The sequence below is a fragment of the Stomoxys calcitrans genome, chromosome 3 (assembly GCF_963082655.1).
Source record: "Stomoxys calcitrans chromosome 3, idStoCalc2.1, whole genome shotgun sequence".
NCBI classification, from domain to species: domain Eukaryota; kingdom Metazoa; phylum Arthropoda; class Insecta; order Diptera; family Muscidae; genus Stomoxys; species Stomoxys calcitrans.
In genome coordinates, this window is record NC_081554.1 from 123228689 (window position 1) to 123246907 (window position 18219).

Genomic DNA, 18219 nt, shown 5'->3' on the forward strand with positions numbered 1-18219 from the left:
TTGTCATTTGGCCCATCAGAGGAAGTTCTGGCTGGGAAGAGCGCCATGATGGACAAAATGACAACATAGGCCACTAGCCTGGGAAGAAAAATCTTTCTTTTCGATTTTAAACGTGCAGCAAACCGGAGGTGAGCCTGGCAGCCGAAACAAAAGTGAGGAATTGAAACGAGGAAAGTGAAGTGCAGTCAAGTGCAGTTTTGGTGTTGTTGTTTTTGGTTAATGCTCTTGGTTATTAAATACCAAATAAGCAAAAGGGAAAATATATTTGGATGATCTCAAACAGAAAAACTATGAATTGAATATATTAAGATCCCAAGTAAAACAAATAGTTTAATAAAAAAAAAAAAAAAAAAAAAAATATATATAAAAAATCCGAGTCGAACTGTTTCTATTTCTTTATTGAAAAAAAAAAAGAAAACCAAAGAACTTTCAAAAACTAATCAACAAGAAAGAGGAAAACCAGATTATCTTTAAAACTAAACTACCAACTATTGAATTAGAAATTGCATTAAAAGCTACGCTTAAAAACCAACTTAATAGCTAATCTTTCAAAGCAAAAGAAACTGAATAAAAAGCTGTTATTATTAAAACAAAAAAAAAAGGAACTACATTACGAACTAATTATAAACTAAAATCAATTGGAAAAAAAAAGACGATTAAAACAACCGCTCAGCTTGCTCACCACCGGCTCATCCTTTCTGCACCATCGTGGGACTTCCAGAACAAGGCACTCACATTCAGCAGTGTCCCCAGGTGATAGCTTACCTAGACTTACTCCTATACTCCACACATTGACGGACGGACGAATAAATTATCTAAAAATAGAAGAGAATAAATTAGTTTTGTTAGGTAGGCATTTTTATTATATTTGGTTTATACTTATCTTTTAAAAGACCAAGTCTAGCTTTGGTTGGTCTAGTTCCATACCCCATAGATAGAGCTCTTTCTAGCCAGGTAGGGAGTTTCCGTAGGGATGTTTGTCCCAGCCAAATCAACCCGACTGCCATCCTTTCAGGCGTGAGATAATGGCCTAATGAAAAGAAAATTATAAAGAGAAAACTAATTTAAAAACCCTTTTATTTTTGTTTAATAATACTAATACTTACACAATACTATTACAAGATTTGGACGGACATAGACGGACGGACAGCACGTAAGCTTCCAGCGGGGGCAGACCCATGTTCGGCGGCAGGAGCCCTGAAAGAAGAAGAGGAAGCGATGAGAGGCCATTAAATCCGATTAAATCTAGCCATGTACCCATAAATATTAGTATATGTATCAGTTTCTTTTACATTGTTTTTTTTTAAGCTAAAGTCTATTGAATTGCAGTAACGTCGTGACTAGTTTTACCCTTTTAATCAATGTTTAAAGAAGGTGAATTTTTGAACTTTGATGAGGCCATTATGGATTGCTTTAGGAAATAAAACCAACTTGAAATGTTTATAACGTTCTTGAAAAAACATGATGTCTTTTACTAAGATCGTGTAGATCTTAAGGAGGGGATAGGAGGGGGATAGTAAGATGAAGAGGTAGGTACGGGGCAACAGGTTTCCTTTGTTGCTATGGTGGAGCTCCTGCTCCAGAGGGAGGGCTATTCCTCGTCGGAACACCAGACGAGAAGGCATTCCGGCAGGTAGGTGTGGTGCTTCCTTTTTATCATTAGACATATTAGTTAGTTTAGTTGCTGTTTCTCTTTCGGGCCAGACATCCCCTTTACTTTTCTAGACTGGCATGTAAAACTTTTTGTTCCTGTGTTTGATTCGCTTGCGCAAAGAACCACCCCATCCGGCGAGCACTAGCCGCGCATACGCCATCATGCCAGCAAGCGACAAGCGGTCATCGAGAATATTAAATCCATTATTGAACCAGGATAGGACATCTTTTGCTGTATAGAAAGTGATTCCTGTGATTTGGAGAATAGCACTGGCCATCCTAGCTATAAAGGGGGCCAGTGCGATATTTGTTGCGGAAAATCAGCAAGGTGCGAGACTTTCCCCAGCTACCATCAGGCCATCGGACTGGGAACGGTGTTAATGGTTGAGACATCTACCTTGTAGTGCACGTTGAAGCCGAAATTGTATGGAAGCCTGTGCCGACGGTGATTCCTTTTGTGATATCTGGCCAGGAGCTGTGTAAGACGCCTACCATACGAAGACAGTCCTTAAATAAAAGAAAGAGAACAACAAAAATCAAATCACTAATCAAATTTAAACGGGAATCAAGGTAAAAAGTATTACCAGTTTGTGTGTGTCCGTTTGTCCTCAACTGTGTCCAACTAGTTGTCTGGCAACCGTCCAGAAGGCTAGTAAAAAGAAAAAAATCAGATTAAGTAATTAAATAGCAGGAAATTTTATGAAAGAAAGCTTATAAATGAATAATATAGGTTAGGCATTTAGATATAGGAAGTAACGTAGAATAAAAGAAAAAACTATATTGTGAGGAGAATAATACCTGTTCCAATCAGAAAAAAAAGGCTTAAGGGAGCCAATGAGCCCCCAAACTTTGTTCTAAATTGTGTTTTGGTCTGCTATAAATGAATGGCAGAGATCTGTTAAGAGAGCTCTTTTAGTAGATAGGAAAAGTAGCATATTCGCGCCAATTAAAGCGTCTTAGGACAAGGGATAGAGGTGAATTGAGTGGTCTCCCCTAGATTAAGGAGCCAAAACTTCTTTCGATCATTCTTTAATTTGTACGGTATTGTTCTTCGTGTTTTGTTTGCCGTTGTAAAAGTGTAATAATAATATAAGAAACAACATAACCTTTAAATTTTTTTTATCCCCCTAAAAAAACTCAATAAATTTTATTATGTCTTAAGTGTTTAACAGAAAAGAATATGTGTTGGTAATTGTTATACTTGCGGGGGTGAAGCGATGAAGTAAGTGCGTGTGCTAATGTGTGTGGTGTTTGGGGTCCAAGAAGAAAATGGGTAAGAGGACGCCTTGGACCATGGTTGGGAGGGCAAGTGTAGGATCGTAACAACAAGATCCCTGTGTAAAATGTTTTTCCTCTCGTGTTTAGTCGCTAGTTAGAAAGTGAAATAGTGTCCCCTCATATTTTCAATGTTTGTGTGCAGGGTTTGATTTGGCGGGTTGAGGCCCCTAGCCCTGAGTGTCTCCCTACAGCTAACCGGTAACCATTTCAAACGCCGACCAAGCGCACACATAACAGAGATGGCGCCCAATGGAAAAGTAAGAAGAAAGTACCTGATGCGCGTTTTAAAATGGCGATGTAAATAACGCCTTTGAACGCGGTGATGTTAGGTTAGTTAAATCTGTGCAATAAGACCGACGCACATAGCCATAGAATGCTAGAGTTTTAGAAATAGATCAAAGAAACATTTCAATTTTTTAACGAACTGTGATATTTTATTGCATCCAAGTTGGTGAAAAACCATTTATGAAGTGCAATATTAGATCTAGTAGGTTAAAAAAGAAATATTTTCTCCAGTTACAACGGACATGTGCAATAACTCGTTAGTCCCAGTAGGATGACGAATGTTTTGTTTATGTCCAAGTTTTGCTTTACAATTTTTGTTTTGTGTTTTACAAAGGCACAATGAATGACACAATATAGCTTCAATTTTGGGAAAAGTGCAATAGCCGTTTCAATCGACGTGTCGGTTTGAAAGTCAGTGTATTGTTAGTACCGTCAGCCATGAGCGTTTCATTAAGATGAAGATTTTAGGAAATGTCATGGGCATAGAAGTAAGTGTTAATTTTGCAAGTGTACAGCTATTAAGATTGTCTAGGAAAACATTTTTTACACCTCCAATGGAGGGCACTGTTATTTTTGTCCTTTATTAAGGAGAAACCACACAAAACGCACGCAGTGCTTCTGAGAAAGCAACGCCCCCACAAATTTATGTTCAGATTTGAAATTTTACGTTTGTAGCATTTGTATACTAAGTACTTTATGTGTTTAGAATTAGCAATTGACGTCTGTAATATTTATTGTCATATGGTTTGATATTGTTAAAACTAAGTGTCATTATTTTATTTAATAAAAAAAAATAATAATAATAATAATAATTATAATAATTTAGTTTACGGCCAGCGGTTAGAACGATTTTTTTTGTGTATCGCTGTGCAACTGAGGCATGAGTTACAATACTCGCTCAAAGAAAAGAACACTAACAGAGTCATTTGATTTGAATAGATCATTGTATTTCCCCAAAAATAGTAAGCAAAGACGTGTAGGCGTAGAGGACGAAATGGCTGAACCAAACGCGAACGTGGATGGGTTTCAAGTAAGAGATCTCTCTAGTTCTATAATGAATAGAGTTCAAAATAATGTAAATGTGCCTGCCAATGGCGGTCATCCGTCAAGTACTGAGGCAAGCGAGATATTGGCACAAGAGTCGAACGGTCAGGTTCAGGGAGGGGCTGCGACCGTCCAAAGGTCCTTAGAGCGACAAGTCAAGGATATGGTTAATGAAGAAATGGCAGAAGTAAGGAGGATGATAGCGTCTTTGGCCAAAGGTGTGAATGACCTAACCGGAATGGTCCGCTCACAATCAGCCATACCGCCAAGGGAAAATACGCCTATGCCCATATCCAGTGCTTCGAGTTCGACTAATGTAGAGAGACAGATCCATAATTATGAGAACAACATGTCTTCAGTACTTCAGGGAAATATTCACCCAGTCGTACAATACCCCACTACGACCCCATCGACCAATCGGAATGATGCTCCGGCAGTGTATGCTAATAACGAGCCTCTCCGCATACGCGTAGATAAGTTGGGTTTGAACTTCAGCGGGGACCCCCGCGAAATAAGAGTCAATGATTTTATTTATAGACTTGAATTGATGCGAGCTCAGTACGGTATCCCTTGGGCCGAAGTTTTAAGGGACTTTTCATTCTTAGTATCTGGCCAAGCCAGGGAATGGTACTGGTTACACCGCCAAAATAGTATCGATACCGATTGGGATGGTCTAAAACACGCACTGATAAGCCAGTACCAAACTCCACAATCGAAATTTGACATTTTGCGGGAGTTGCTGGAACGAAAACAAAGGCATACTGAATCTGTCAACAATTATTTCCATGAGATGGGAATATTACGCTCTAGATTGATGCAACCTATCCGTGAGCATGAAATGATTAAAATATTAAAAGGCAACATAAGGGAAGATATAAAACGTCATGTTTACCAGATGACTATATCTTCGGTTGAACAGTTGCGGATTGAATGTATAGAGGCGGAGCGTCATTTCCCCAGACGTGAAAATCGGCCACTACCAGTCCCACAACGATCCGCTAGGCATGTGAGTGAGATATGCGAACAAGAAGTAGAATGTCCAGAAGGGGAGGATCTCGAAAGTCTGGAAGAGAATGTTTCAGCACTTCGAGTGCAAAATCAGGCTAGATCTCAAATTATATGCTGGAATTGCCGGGAACCTGGACACATGTTCATGGATTGTCAGGCAGAATTCCGGAAATTATTCTGTTACAGGTGTGGTAAACCAGACACCGTGACGCCTAAATGCCCGATATGTTTACAGGGAAACCAGAAAAGGGGCGGAGAGAAGAGAGGGGAACCTCGTCCGTCCGACAATTTAATACCCCACAAAAAGTAGAAGATAAGATAGTTAAGATTTTACGTAATGATAATAATAAATCAGCGAAGAATAAGGATAAGAGTATTTCTGTAGATTTTACCACAGCCCAAAGGCATTATATTCCACTAGATATAAGGAAACAAAACTATGAAAAAGTAAGAGAAAGGATTTTTAACTCTGAAATTCACACGGTACCCAACAAAATTATCAAACTTAGACAGAAAGCAAAACAATGGCGCCTACAAAGGAGATTATTGATAGATGCGATCTCAAAAGTAGTAAAGATCAGAAATGACCCCAGAGTTTTTGTGAACGTAACAATTCAAGGAGAGATCATTCAAGGTCTCCTTGACACCGGAGCCTCAGTAAGCTTGTTTGGACAAGGTTGTAGGGAGTTCATTGAAGAAATGGGAATTCCAATTATACCCATGTCCAGCAGTGTTAGCACAGCGGGTGGAAGGTTATATCGAGTGTTAGGAAAGATAAAGACTGCCTTAGAATATAAAGGGGAGTCCAAAGACATGACGTTATACCTATGTCCCGATTTGGAGCAACGCTTATATCTAGGCATAGACTTTTGGCGACTGTTTCAACTAGCCCCGGACGTATTAGGCGTGTCGGAAATAAATATTGAAAAGGTCACGAAGGATATGGCAGATACCAATGCCGAACATCGATTGAACCCACACGAGCGGTCACCTGAGCAAGTTAAACGTCTAAACGAGGTTGTCGGGAAGTTCAAAACCTTCGAAGAACATGGTCTAGGGTGTACCACCGTGGAAAAGCATTCTATAAAACTAATTGATGGGGCAGAGCCCGTGAAAGACCGTCATTATCCCATGTCACCTGCAATTCAGACGATAACGTATCAAGAAGTGGATAATATGCTGGCATTAAACGTCATAGAGGAGAGTGAAAGCCCGTGGAGTAATCGAACCACGGTGGTAAGAAAACCGGGTAAAAACCGATTCTGTCTGGACGCTCGCAAACTCAATAAACTCACGGTGAAAGACGCTTATCCACTGCAGAATATAGACGGCATTTTAAGCCGTATAGATGAAACGTTCTATATTAGCAGTGTGGATCTTAAATACGCGTTCTGGCAGATCGAGTTAGACGAACAGAGCAAGTCATATACCGCCTTTACGGTCCCAGGTCGCCCATTGTATCAATTTCGTGTGATGCCTTTTGGCTTGTGCAATGCCGCCCAGAGATTATGCCGTCTGATGGACAAAGTCATTCCCCAACGACTTAAGGAGAATGTCTTGGTGTACTTGGACGATCTGTTGATCATATCAAGCGATTTTGATGAGCATCTGCGTTTACTAAACGAGGTAGCCGAATGCCTAAAGAAAGCCAACCTGACTATAGGATTAAAAAAATCCCAGTTTTGCTTCCGTCAGTTGAAATATTTGGGTTTCATTGTGGGCGAAGGGATTTTAAGAACCGACCCTGAAAAGATTGAGGCCATTAAGAAGATCAAGGTGCCCAAAAATGCAAGAGAGGTCAGAAGTTTTCTCAGAACTGCAGGGTGGTACCGCAGGTTTATTAAAGACTTCGCCACTATCTCAGCCCCACTCACTGACACACTAAAAAAGTCCACCAGGTTTATCATCGATGACAGCGCGATAAAAGCTTTTGAGAGACTCAAAAAGGCATTAACCTCCGCACCAGTGTTACGTCACGCCGATTTCTCTAAGAGATTTTATATCCAATGTGATGCCTCGGAATACGGGATAGGTGCTGTGTTATTCCAGCTAAGCGGTGATGGGGAGGAACACCCCATAGCATTCTACTCTCAGAAGCTCAATAAATGCCAGAAAAACTATAGCGTCACGGAAAAGGAGTGTCTCGCAGCTGTGATGGCCATCCGCAAATTCCGACCCTATGTGGAGCGCATGGAGTTCACCGTTATCACCGATCATGCGAGTTTGCAATGGCTGATGAACCTGAAGGATCTCAGCGGTCGTTTAGCTCGATGGTCACTGCAACTCCAGGGGTATAGCTTCAACATTGAGCATCGAAAGGGGAAGGAAAATGTGGTAGCGGATATGCTCTCACGACTACCCACAGCTGACGAGATCGAAATGGACCAAGTCTTGGACTTCCAGACCACTGAGTTTGACAGTGACACATATAAAGAGCTTCGAGAGGTTGTGAAAAGCAACCAAGAGAAATTGCCTGATCTCAAGATTATCGATAACATGATATTTAAGAAGGCCCATGCAACGTATGACCCTGATATACAAGAATTTCAATGGAAACTGTGGATCCCTGAGACGTTAACGCATGCACTAATCGAACAAGCGCATGACAACACTACAGCTGCCCATGGAGGCATATCGAAGACGTTGCATCGGTTGAAGGAGAAATACTACTGGCCGCAAATGGCGTCACAAGTGCGACAATACGTCACCAATTGCACGGTATGCAAGGAGACCAAACCCACAAATGAATACACACAGCCTACGCTCGGTGACGAGGTGGTAACCCAACGCCCTTTTCAAAAAATTTATATAGATTTCTTGGGTAAATATCCACGCTCGAAAAGTGGCAATGCTTTTATTTTCATTGTGGTAGACCATTTCAGCAAGTTCACGTTCTTGAAAGCGATGCGGGAAGCAACCGCTTCGAATGTGGTAAAATTCTTGGTACCGGATATATTCCGAAAGTTTGGCGTACCCGAAACGTTGCATAGTGACAACGGGGCCCAGTTCATATCGAAAACGTTTAAAGACATGATAGAGACGTATGGTATTAACCACCTACAAACTGCACCCTATGCCCCACAGTCCAATGCATCCGAACGTGTTAACCAATCGGTGTTGGCAGCAATCCGAGCCTACCTTGAAAATGATCACAGAGACTGGGATCCATACCTGACGGACATCGAGTGTGCCCTTAGAACAGCGGTTCATAGTGCGACAGGGGTAACCCCATTTTTCGCCCTATTCGGGTACAATATGTACACACATGGATCTGATTACAAACTGGCCCGAAAATTGCACTCTATGTCAGATCACGAGATCATCCAATTGAACAGAAGTGACAGAATGGACCTAATTCGCAATAGAATTAAACAAAACATGCACCAGGCTTATGAACGGAGCGCCAAAAGATACAATGCGAGGGCTCGTATAGTAACGTTTTCTCCTGGACAGGAGGTATACAAAAGAAACCATGTATTAAGCGACTTCGGAAAAAACTTCAACGCTAAATTCGCCCGCAAATTCATAAAATGCCGTATTGTGAAGCCCATAGGTAATAATATGTATTCCCTTGAGGATCTAAACGGAAAGCCAATAGGTATATGTCATGTTAAGGATCTTAAGAGATAGAACTAATTCGAGATGATCGCCTGTTAAGTCACTGGAAACAGATAAAGTCCAAACTAAGTATTATACAGTGAGTTTTTCTGATGAAATTCCTTAGCAATTTCTTGACTGAACGTAGGTAGTCATTAGCTAATTAATCTGTTAGCTAATAAAGCTCCTACTTAAATAAACATTTTCATTTGATAGTAAGTATTACCCATGGGTAATATGCCACTAGGGTTGAGGATTACGATTTCCATGTTGTTTTAAGGAGAATAATTTTTTTTGTCCTATCGTAATTATCTAAAACCAAACATTGGTGTCACCACAATCCCATATCAAACTATCGCTCTACTTCCAACAATATGCCAGTAAACATCTTAACTGCATTGTATTTCATGCCACCAAAAAAAATTGCTAATTGCGTACCGTAGACCTCAAAGTGAGCTGCATGAGTAAACACACTTTTCTAAGACAATATGGTATACGTGGTATACTCTACACATTGTATTTTTGTTGGTGTTAAACTTTACATACCACTTGTTATGAACCACTTTTTTTTTACAACTATAACATTTTGGGTAATTTCTGGATTTTCCAACGACCTTACATCTGCCACGACAAGACAAAAAACAACCACCACTAAGTCACGGCTTCATAGAGATTTTCATAGCAAAAGGCTTACTGAGTAAAGGCCGACGATCGTCTCAACGCCAAGTTGCCTGTTATTTTTATGAGGTCAATGTATAGGCATAGAATCCGAGTTTCTTTGCGGCACCAATAAACACATTTTGCATATCTGATATTCATAAAAGCCTACTACCAGTATTCAAAAAACAAAAAGAAGCTTTATAGTTGGTTTATTTGATATTTCTATAAAGGAAATCTGTCAACTGAGCCTACTGTAACGCTACATCAAGTTTTGTGAATAGGGACAACAACTATTTCATCCTCAAATTGCGCTCATATAAACAGTATATGTCGATTAGCATATCAATGATTTATTTTCACTATCATATTCGCCCAAGAGCAACAAATGCATAAACACAAGGTAGTGGCCAACGTCTATCTGTTGACCATGGTTATCATGATCGAGAAACAACTCATTCGTTGCCCTTTGGTAAAGTGGTATTTAAACAAAATAGAAACTATCGTCTACGAACACAAACTAGACAACCACAACGACTATGGTACCTGAGAAATGGAAGACGAGATGATGCTTGCATAAAGTGGCTGAGTCGAGGGACACGTACGTGGTCAGGTAGAGATATGACACAGCAATCTTAATGAGCCGGTGGTCTGTCGCACATCCATCTTGACAAGGAGTTCCGGTTGATGGTTACATTTTGCGGCGTCAAGAACAGCAACACGCCGACAACATTGGGTCTGTGGATTGTAAGGGAAATCAGTTTTTGTCATTTATATGTAATACGCATATACTCACCTGGAAATGGTTACCAACCATCTGTTGTCTAGAGCCCGGAATGAGACATCTCAGGTGTGGGTGTTCCCCACGTTGGAAATCCTACCTGTCCTGGCACATCGATTTCGTCTGCGGAGCCTCGCCGATCCCCGATGTTTTGTTGCAGGCCATCCTAAGACGAACAGTCAGTAGCGAGGCCACGATAGCTATAAGGGGGTGGGGGGTGCTATGGTAATTAACATGTTAGAATTGTTATGGCCAAAGCACGCCACCACCGATGTATAAACTAGGACGGCGATCCAAATAGGGAGATATTCCTAGATGGATGAGCACATTGTGTTTTCTTTTAAAATTAAATATATATTTTCTTATGTGCTCTCCGGCGTGCTTCTGGTTGATGTTGTGAGGTGGTGGTGGCGTGCGAGTGAATGTGGAAATGCATGAAGTTGGCTGCAAGTGTCACCAGATTGTCAGAGGAGCTTAGAGTTAATGGATGACGTGGGGTAAGTCGCACTGGTGTAGAGCGACGAATTGTCCGACAAATCTGTTGTCCGTTAATTTGAAGGTTGAATGGCCAGGGTTGATACTGAAGAAACATTCACCATAACAAAATACCGGCCCTGACATTGAAGAAAGAGTGACAGAGAAAGGTTGTGTATTTTTTGGAGAAAAGAAAATGCGGCCAAAAGAAAGTTACAAGGAAAATGGTTGATCGTGGAAAATTGGCATTTGGCGGGAAGAAAATGGGCCTATATAAGCTGGTGGGGCCAAAAAGAAGCCATTTAGCAAAGAGAAGTCGTGGGAAGAAGTAAAGTGATCGTTTTGCCCGGTTAATTAAAATACCTTTGTTTGTGTGGTCCAGTTGAATAAAAAGGCAGTTAAATCAAATTAATTTTATTTTTTTTTGTGTATTGTGTGATAAGATTTGAATGTGAGTGAACTGTAGTTTCTAAAAATGTGTAGTAGATTTGAGATTTTGTCATTTCTTTTGCTGTATAGAAAGTGATTCCTGTGATTTGGAGAATAGCACTGGCCATCCTAGCTATAAAGGGGGCCAGTGCGATATTTGTTGCGGAAAATCAGCAAGGTGCGAGACTTTCCCCAGCTACCATCAGGCCATCGGACTGGGAACGGTGTTAATGGTTGAGACATCTACCTTGTAGTGCACGTTGAAGCCGAAATTGTATGGAAGCCTGTGCCGACGGTGATTCCTTTTGTGATATCTGGCCAGGAGCTGTGTAAGACGCTTACCATACGAAGACAGTCCTTAAATAAAAGAAAGAGAACAACAAAAATCAAATCACTAATCAGATTTAAACGGGAATCAAGGTAAAAAGTATTACCAGTTTGTGTGTGTCCGTATGTCCTCAACTGTGTCCAACTAGTTGTCTGGCAACCGTCCAGAAGGCTAGTAAAAAGAAAAAAAAAATCAGATTAAGTAATTAAATAGCAGGAAATTTTATGAAAGAAAGCTTATAAATGAATAATATAGGTTAGGCATTTAGATATAGGAAGTAACGTAGAATAAAAGAAAAAAACTATATTGTGAGGAGAATAATACCTGTTCCAATCAGAAAAAAAAGGCTTAAGGGAGCCAATGAGCCCCCAAACTTTGTTCTAAATTGTGTTTTGGTCTGCTATAAATGAATGGCAGAGATCTGTTAAGAGAGCTCTTTTAGTAGATAGGAAAAGTAGCATATTCGCGCCAATTAAAGCGCCTTAGGACAAGGGATAGAGGTGAATTGAGTGGTCTCCCCTAGATTAAGGAGCCAAAACTTCTTTCGATCATTCTTTAATTTGTACGGTATTGTTCTTCGTGTTTTGTTTGCCGTTGTAAAAGTGTAATAATAATATAAGAAACAACATAACCTTTAAATTTTTTTTATCCCCCTAAAAAAACTCAATAAATTTTATTATGTCTTAAGTGTTTAACAGAAAAGAATATGTGTTGGTAATTGTTATACTTGCGGGGGTGAAGCGATGAAGTAAGTGCGTGTGCTAATGTGTGTGGTGTTTGGGGTCCAAGAAGAAAATGGGTAAGAGGACGCCTTGGACCATGGTTGGGAGGGCAAGTGTAGGATCGTAACAACAAGATCCCTGTGTAAAATGTTTTTCCTCTCGTGTTTAGTCGCTAGTTAGAAAGTGAAATAGTGTCCCCTCATATTTTCAATGTTTGTGTGCAGGGTTTGATTTGGCGGGTTGAGGCCCCTAGCCCTGAGTGTCTCCCTACAGCTAACCGGTAACCATTTCAAACGCCGACCAAGCGCACACATAACAGTGTTTGTTAGTGTTAGTGATCTTGCTCACATGTACTTACTCGGGTGGAAAAAAAATAAGACTCTTTTTGTATAAAAATATAAATAAATATATTTCTAAAATTAATAAAAAATAAGTGGAAGTTCATAACAAGCTATTGCAACAAAACTGTAATAACGATTGTGGAAGAAAGTGTTGTGCTTTTGGTCTTGCTATTACAAAAACATTATTTTTATTGAAGTGGAAGATGCTGACAAAGGCTTTTGGAAAGTTGTGTTTTTACAAATAAAAGCTGAATTCGTTTATTTTTAAATAGTTTTGTGCTTCATTATTTATTAATTTCGAAGGGGTGGGGTTTGGTTGAAATTGCAACAACATATGTATATGAATTTGAGTATGGTGCACACACTCGCATTTGTGTGTACACATGCGCGTAAGCAGCTGATAAATTGATCGGTGCCATATTCATTTTAATATAGAAATGGAAATATTTTGACCAAAGAAACGCAATAAAATCAAATGTGGTAACCTTGTCAAACCATCGAAAGAACGATTTACGGAAATTTTCCCCTCAAAAACGTAGTACCAGCCTTAAATTTGAAGAAAAAACTAAAAAAGTCATTGTAAATTAAGATCATTGTGAGTTGCAATCGTTGTCAATTGAATAACTGTTATAAATGATTATTAAATCAGTTCTCTTTCAAAGGTTGGTCCTCCCGTTTCATCCTATTTGTTTTTTTGTCTATTCTTAGCAAAATTGAAAAATTTCTTAGTAGTTGTTTCCACTGTGGTGCCATTGGTTTACGGAATGTATTCTACAGCCAAATCTTATTATATATATTACAAAATACAAAATGTTGATAATATTATACTAAGCAAATCAATAGACGCACCATTTGACCAAGAGAATTCGGAAGCACAAGTCTCCATGATATAATTATCAGGTAGTGTACCGTAAACAGCAGAGTATAATTTTTTCTCGCGAGTTTTTGGTTGTGTGTTAAGGACCAGAACACACCCAAACAACAAAAAATATCGCGAACTAGTAACATACACAAAATCAGAGTTGCACTAATCACTAATTTTGACAAATAGAACACTCAATATTTTGTTATTGGGCAACTGCCACTACCTGTAAATGAATATATCTTGACTAACATTTACAAACACTCACGAGTCAGAAGTTAGGCGATCGCGTTTATTTTGCGAAAACAATTACTTGTTGCGCAGCGACTGTGGTTGTGCTCTCAATGAGCGTCCCGAAATGTAAATTTTCCCTAGATGAAAAAACAAGTTATAACGTAACGAACACATTTCGGCAAATTATTCCGTTTGTTTTTTTTTTATGAAGTTTCAAGGCGAAAACCGAATATAGTACCGGCCTTAATGCCTATTAAATTATTGCGAAATTCGACGGACTCTTTTCTTTCCCAAAACACGAACAAAAGTCAAACAAGTGAGACAACAGCATTGAAACAGAGTTGATTGGTGCCCCTTTCGTGAGCATTTAATTACATTGGCTATTAATTGAAGCGAAATGTGTATTGGCGCAGCGACATGTCGCTACTATTTTTCTCATTGAACTCAGTACCACTTCTACGGAATATGTCGCATTTTCTTCGCCACCATTTTTTATGCGTTTTGACTGTTGTTCAGTACTACAGACTTCGGCTTTTCGGCCGAACTCTAAATTAAATTTTAACCTGCACTTTTTTGGACGAAGCCATTTACATCCTCCAGAGTGGAATAAGTCTATTCACAGCTTAAAATTCTGGCGACAGTAGCTAAAAACGGTTGATAATTTCCGTACATGCTGAATTTTTGGTTTAGTGTCACCCTGTATTACTGCCATCTTGCGAGTTATCGTTGGTAACTTCACGCAGGTCAAGCCATTTATGTTGCCCCTGAAAAATATTTGTGTAGAATACAAGATGGCGACAAACATCAAATTATAATTTTGGCCGAAATGTAATCATTCGTAGTTGCAAGAAAAAAATAACCAATACCTATTATGTCACCCTGTTACGCAAAGAAAATTCCATTTGAGCTCCGTACCTGCAAGCGAAGTTTTCACTAACGGTAACGGTGACGAAAATTTCATCTAGGATATGCCATACATTTCTTATGGTAACGAAAATTTCAACAAAGGTGCATACTGTTTCTCAAATCGTCTCGCGAATATATATATGTGCAGACTTTTTAGGTTTTTCTACTTCTTGGCTCGTCCAAAAGTAGACTTCTTTTATAAGACTAAAAAGGTGATTTTTTATTTTCTTGGACATGTGTAAATCACACACATATTCTTTGTATTACTTTGTGTAATGGGGAGTTTACATGGCACATCCCAATCATCATTAGGCGCATAGTACAAGGCGGATTTAAAATTGTGGTCTTACGCGTACAGCTGTTAACAGCCGGCCAGGTTTGACTGTATTAAGATGTCAGATTTTTGTTTGTATTCCTTTCTTTCTAGCATATTCTCTATTCTCACGCACACCAATTTCTTTCTGTGTGTTGGCAAAACGTCGATCAGCTTGATGGCAAAATGGCGTATTGCACCATATGATTAGTGGTTGTTGTACAAATGAGAACACCTTTGTTAGGTCTGTTCGGGTACTTTTCCAGTAAAAATGTGCAGAAGAGCAAGAGCCATTTTACTCGCTTTAAAACATTTGCAACAATAGACCGCGAACGAATTCCAGTGAACATTTGCAGAACAGCTGATTTTTGTTTTGTTGGTTTTTTATTTGCTTGCTTAGGAATACAAATGTTTTAAATTAAAAAATGCTGGCGATACCTGCGATGTATTTTTCTAAGATAAACGTCAATTTATTGACCCGAGAGTGACAAGGCTACAAGAGGAGCCATTCGCCGTATCTGTGATATCTGAGCCACTGAACAGGCATCAAAATTTACCGTGCACGAAGCTATGAATGTCATCCGTGGCGCCAAGTCGCGCATAGCGCTGGTCCTAGAGGGAATCTCTACACTGATGCTGAAGAATCTGGATGTGCCTGGAGTCAATTACCTTACAACTGTCCGCAGCCTGTCTGACACTATTATAGTACCTGTTGTTCGAAAGATGGACAGTACATATCCCACTATTTAAACCTGGAAAGGACAAGGAGAAAGGGGAAGACGTACAGACCGATCTCCCTTCTCTCATCAGTGGCCAAGACGAGTGAGGTACTACTCCTCCCGATCCTCCCGTTGGACAATTTCCATTCGCCGATCATCAGCATGCGTTTCGAAGGCTGCATTGAGGTAAAATTAAAACATCATTTGGCGAGTTTTTTGTACCTGAACACTGGCGGCCTTGAGTCTTCATTAAAAGTAAACAAAAATTAAACAAATTTAATAATTACCAATGAACAATATTTTTATTTTTTACTTACCTATGAATTTTTGATCCATTTTTGTGTTAGCTGTTGTGTTTTCATGTAACAGTTGCTTTTCGTAAAACAGCTGAGCTTAACAAAACATCTGTTCAAAATTACAAATTTTCGGGTTCTCTATTTTTAAAATGTACCAAAATTTGCTATTTCTGGCAAATAAAGTACGCGAACGACTTTCATTTGTGCACATATTTGAGTTCCCGAAGACAGCTTTTGTTTTTCCATGCATATAGTATAACAGTATTGATGAAAATAAGGGTATATGCATAACATATTTACCCAGGTAGTGTACCGCAAACCGATCGCTGCGTCAGTAATCCGGCCCCGGAAAACTATAAGAATCACTCTGAGAAACAAAGGAATGGACAAAGCGTGCGCAGAGAGTGTGCGTACGTGAGCAGAGAATATGTGAGAAAAAAGATAACAACAAAGAGAATGCAAACAAAAATCTGACATTTTAAGGCTTTATCACACTACATGTTATTGTCTTATGAAATGTCACTTTTTATATATCAGCGGCATTTCATTATGTGTGTCAAAATTGCCAATTCACATACAATTCATCATTTTTGCTATCACTCTAGTATGTTATTTTTGTATGACATAACATAAAAATGTGAGCAAAAGCCCAGTTTTAATGGCTAAAAATTATTAAACTTGTGAAAACAATTTAATCTTACAACAATAATAGCAGAGTTCCTTGATGTTTCGTCAGAAGGAATAAAGCACCGCTCTAATCGAAAAAAATAACAGTGCTATTTTGAAAGGTGATTTTCATGTGTTATTTTCATTCGTATCACACTATGTGTGAAACTTTAAAGGCCAAAACAGAATGAACTCATTTAGCTTTGGTTTTGAGCGTCGCGTTGCAAAAATGCAATTCTGCACACAGTTCCACAAAAGTAACGCGGAGAGTTAAAAAATGTTGAATTTTGACGCTTGAAACTGAGCGTCATTCTGTATTGCCACACTTGAAGTGGTGTTTTTGGTTGTCAAAGTTAAAAATTGTTTAACTCTTGTGAGTTGCTTTTTTTACATTTGTTTTGCAGAATTGTATTTTTCAACGCGACGCTCCTCAACGTTCATTCTGTAGTGTGATGGCCCCTTCAATATTGTCAAATCTGTCCAGCTGTTAACAGCTGTTCACGTGAGATCACTTTATTAAATTCGCCTGATTTTGACAGCTAGTGACTACACTTGACAGATATTGAAAAATATATTCTGTTCAAAATAAAGTTTGAAAAAGAGAAGATCTTATAGGCTTTTCATACGGCACATCATGATCGTACTCATCTTGTGTTCGATGTTGATTCGAGCTTTTGCTAAAAACGGTACATCGATTTTTCTTTTCTTAATCGATGCAACTTTGCAAACAAATATCAAAAAATCAACTCCCATGGCAGCTGGTTTCCGACCCGATGGAGTTATTCATCGCAAGACCGCCACCTCAGTGTATAACACACTGCTACAACAACAACAAATCAACTCACAAAAGTTAAGCAATTTCTAACTTTGACGACTAAAAACAATACGTCACGTGTGGCAGCACAGAATTTCGCTCGCTTTCAAGCGTCAAAGTTGAAATTTTTACTTTATGGCGTTGTTTTTGTGGGATTTGTGTGAAGAGTTGCATTTTTGCAATGCAACACTCAAAAACAAAGCTCAACGCGCTAATTCTTACCTCGCATCCCGATGTGCCATGTAAAGTCCCCAAAAGTAAAGAAAAAATCGATGTACCGGTTTTGACAAAATCAAATCGTAATGTTATCAAAACGTACATACCAAGCAAGATTCAATATATTCTTTTACAGGTAGTGGCAGTTGCCCAACAACAAAATATTGAGTGCACTGTCTGTATAAATCAGTGATTAGTGCAACTCTGATCGCGCCATTTTTTCGTTATTTGGTAGTGGTAGTGTAGTGTAGGTAGTGTACCGTTAACAGCTGAGTACAATATTTTCTCGCGAAGTCCACTATCTGTCAACGAGTTTGGGTTGTGTGTGTGTATTATAGTTAGGAACCATGATACACACAAACAACAAAAAATTGCGCGAACTAGTAACATACACAAAATCAGAGTTGCATTAATCACTGATTTGCACAGATAATACACTCAATATTTTGTTGTTGGACAACTGCCTCTACCTGTTAATGAATATATCTTGGGTACTAGCAGTTGCACAACAATCAAATTTTGAGTGGACTATCCGTCAACATCAGTGATAAACGCAGCGCTGATTTAGTGTTTATTACTAGTCCGCGTCATTTTTC

At 39.2% G+C, this 18219-nt stretch overlaps 3 long non-coding RNA genes across 3 annotated transcripts; all 3 read right to left on the reverse strand.

Moving 5' to 3' along the window:
* Nucleotides 1-380: 380 nt before the first annotated feature.
* Nucleotides 381-1477, reverse strand: LOC131996330 (uncharacterized). The gene is made up of 2 exons (XR_009397778.1): nt 1107-1477; nt 381-1030 (listed from the first exon to the last, which is right to left on the reverse strand). It is a non-coding gene; the product is annotated as an uncharacterized LOC131996330 (long non-coding RNA).
* A 615-nt stretch (nt 1478-2092) lies between these two features.
* LOC131996329 (uncharacterized) lies at nt 2093-10696 on the reverse strand. The gene is made up of 4 exons (XR_009397777.1): nt 10319-10696; nt 10069-10260; nt 2238-2302; nt 2093-2160 (listed from the first exon to the last, which is right to left on the reverse strand). It is a non-coding gene; the product is annotated as an uncharacterized LOC131996329 (long non-coding RNA).
* A 489-nt stretch (nt 10697-11185) lies between these two features.
* On the reverse strand, nt 11186-11705 carry LOC131996331 (uncharacterized). Its single transcript, XR_009397779.1, has 2 exons — nt 11641-11705; nt 11186-11563 (listed from the first exon to the last, which is right to left on the reverse strand). It is a non-coding gene; the product is annotated as an uncharacterized LOC131996331 (long non-coding RNA).
* Between the last annotated feature and the right edge of the window lie 6514 nt (nt 11706-18219).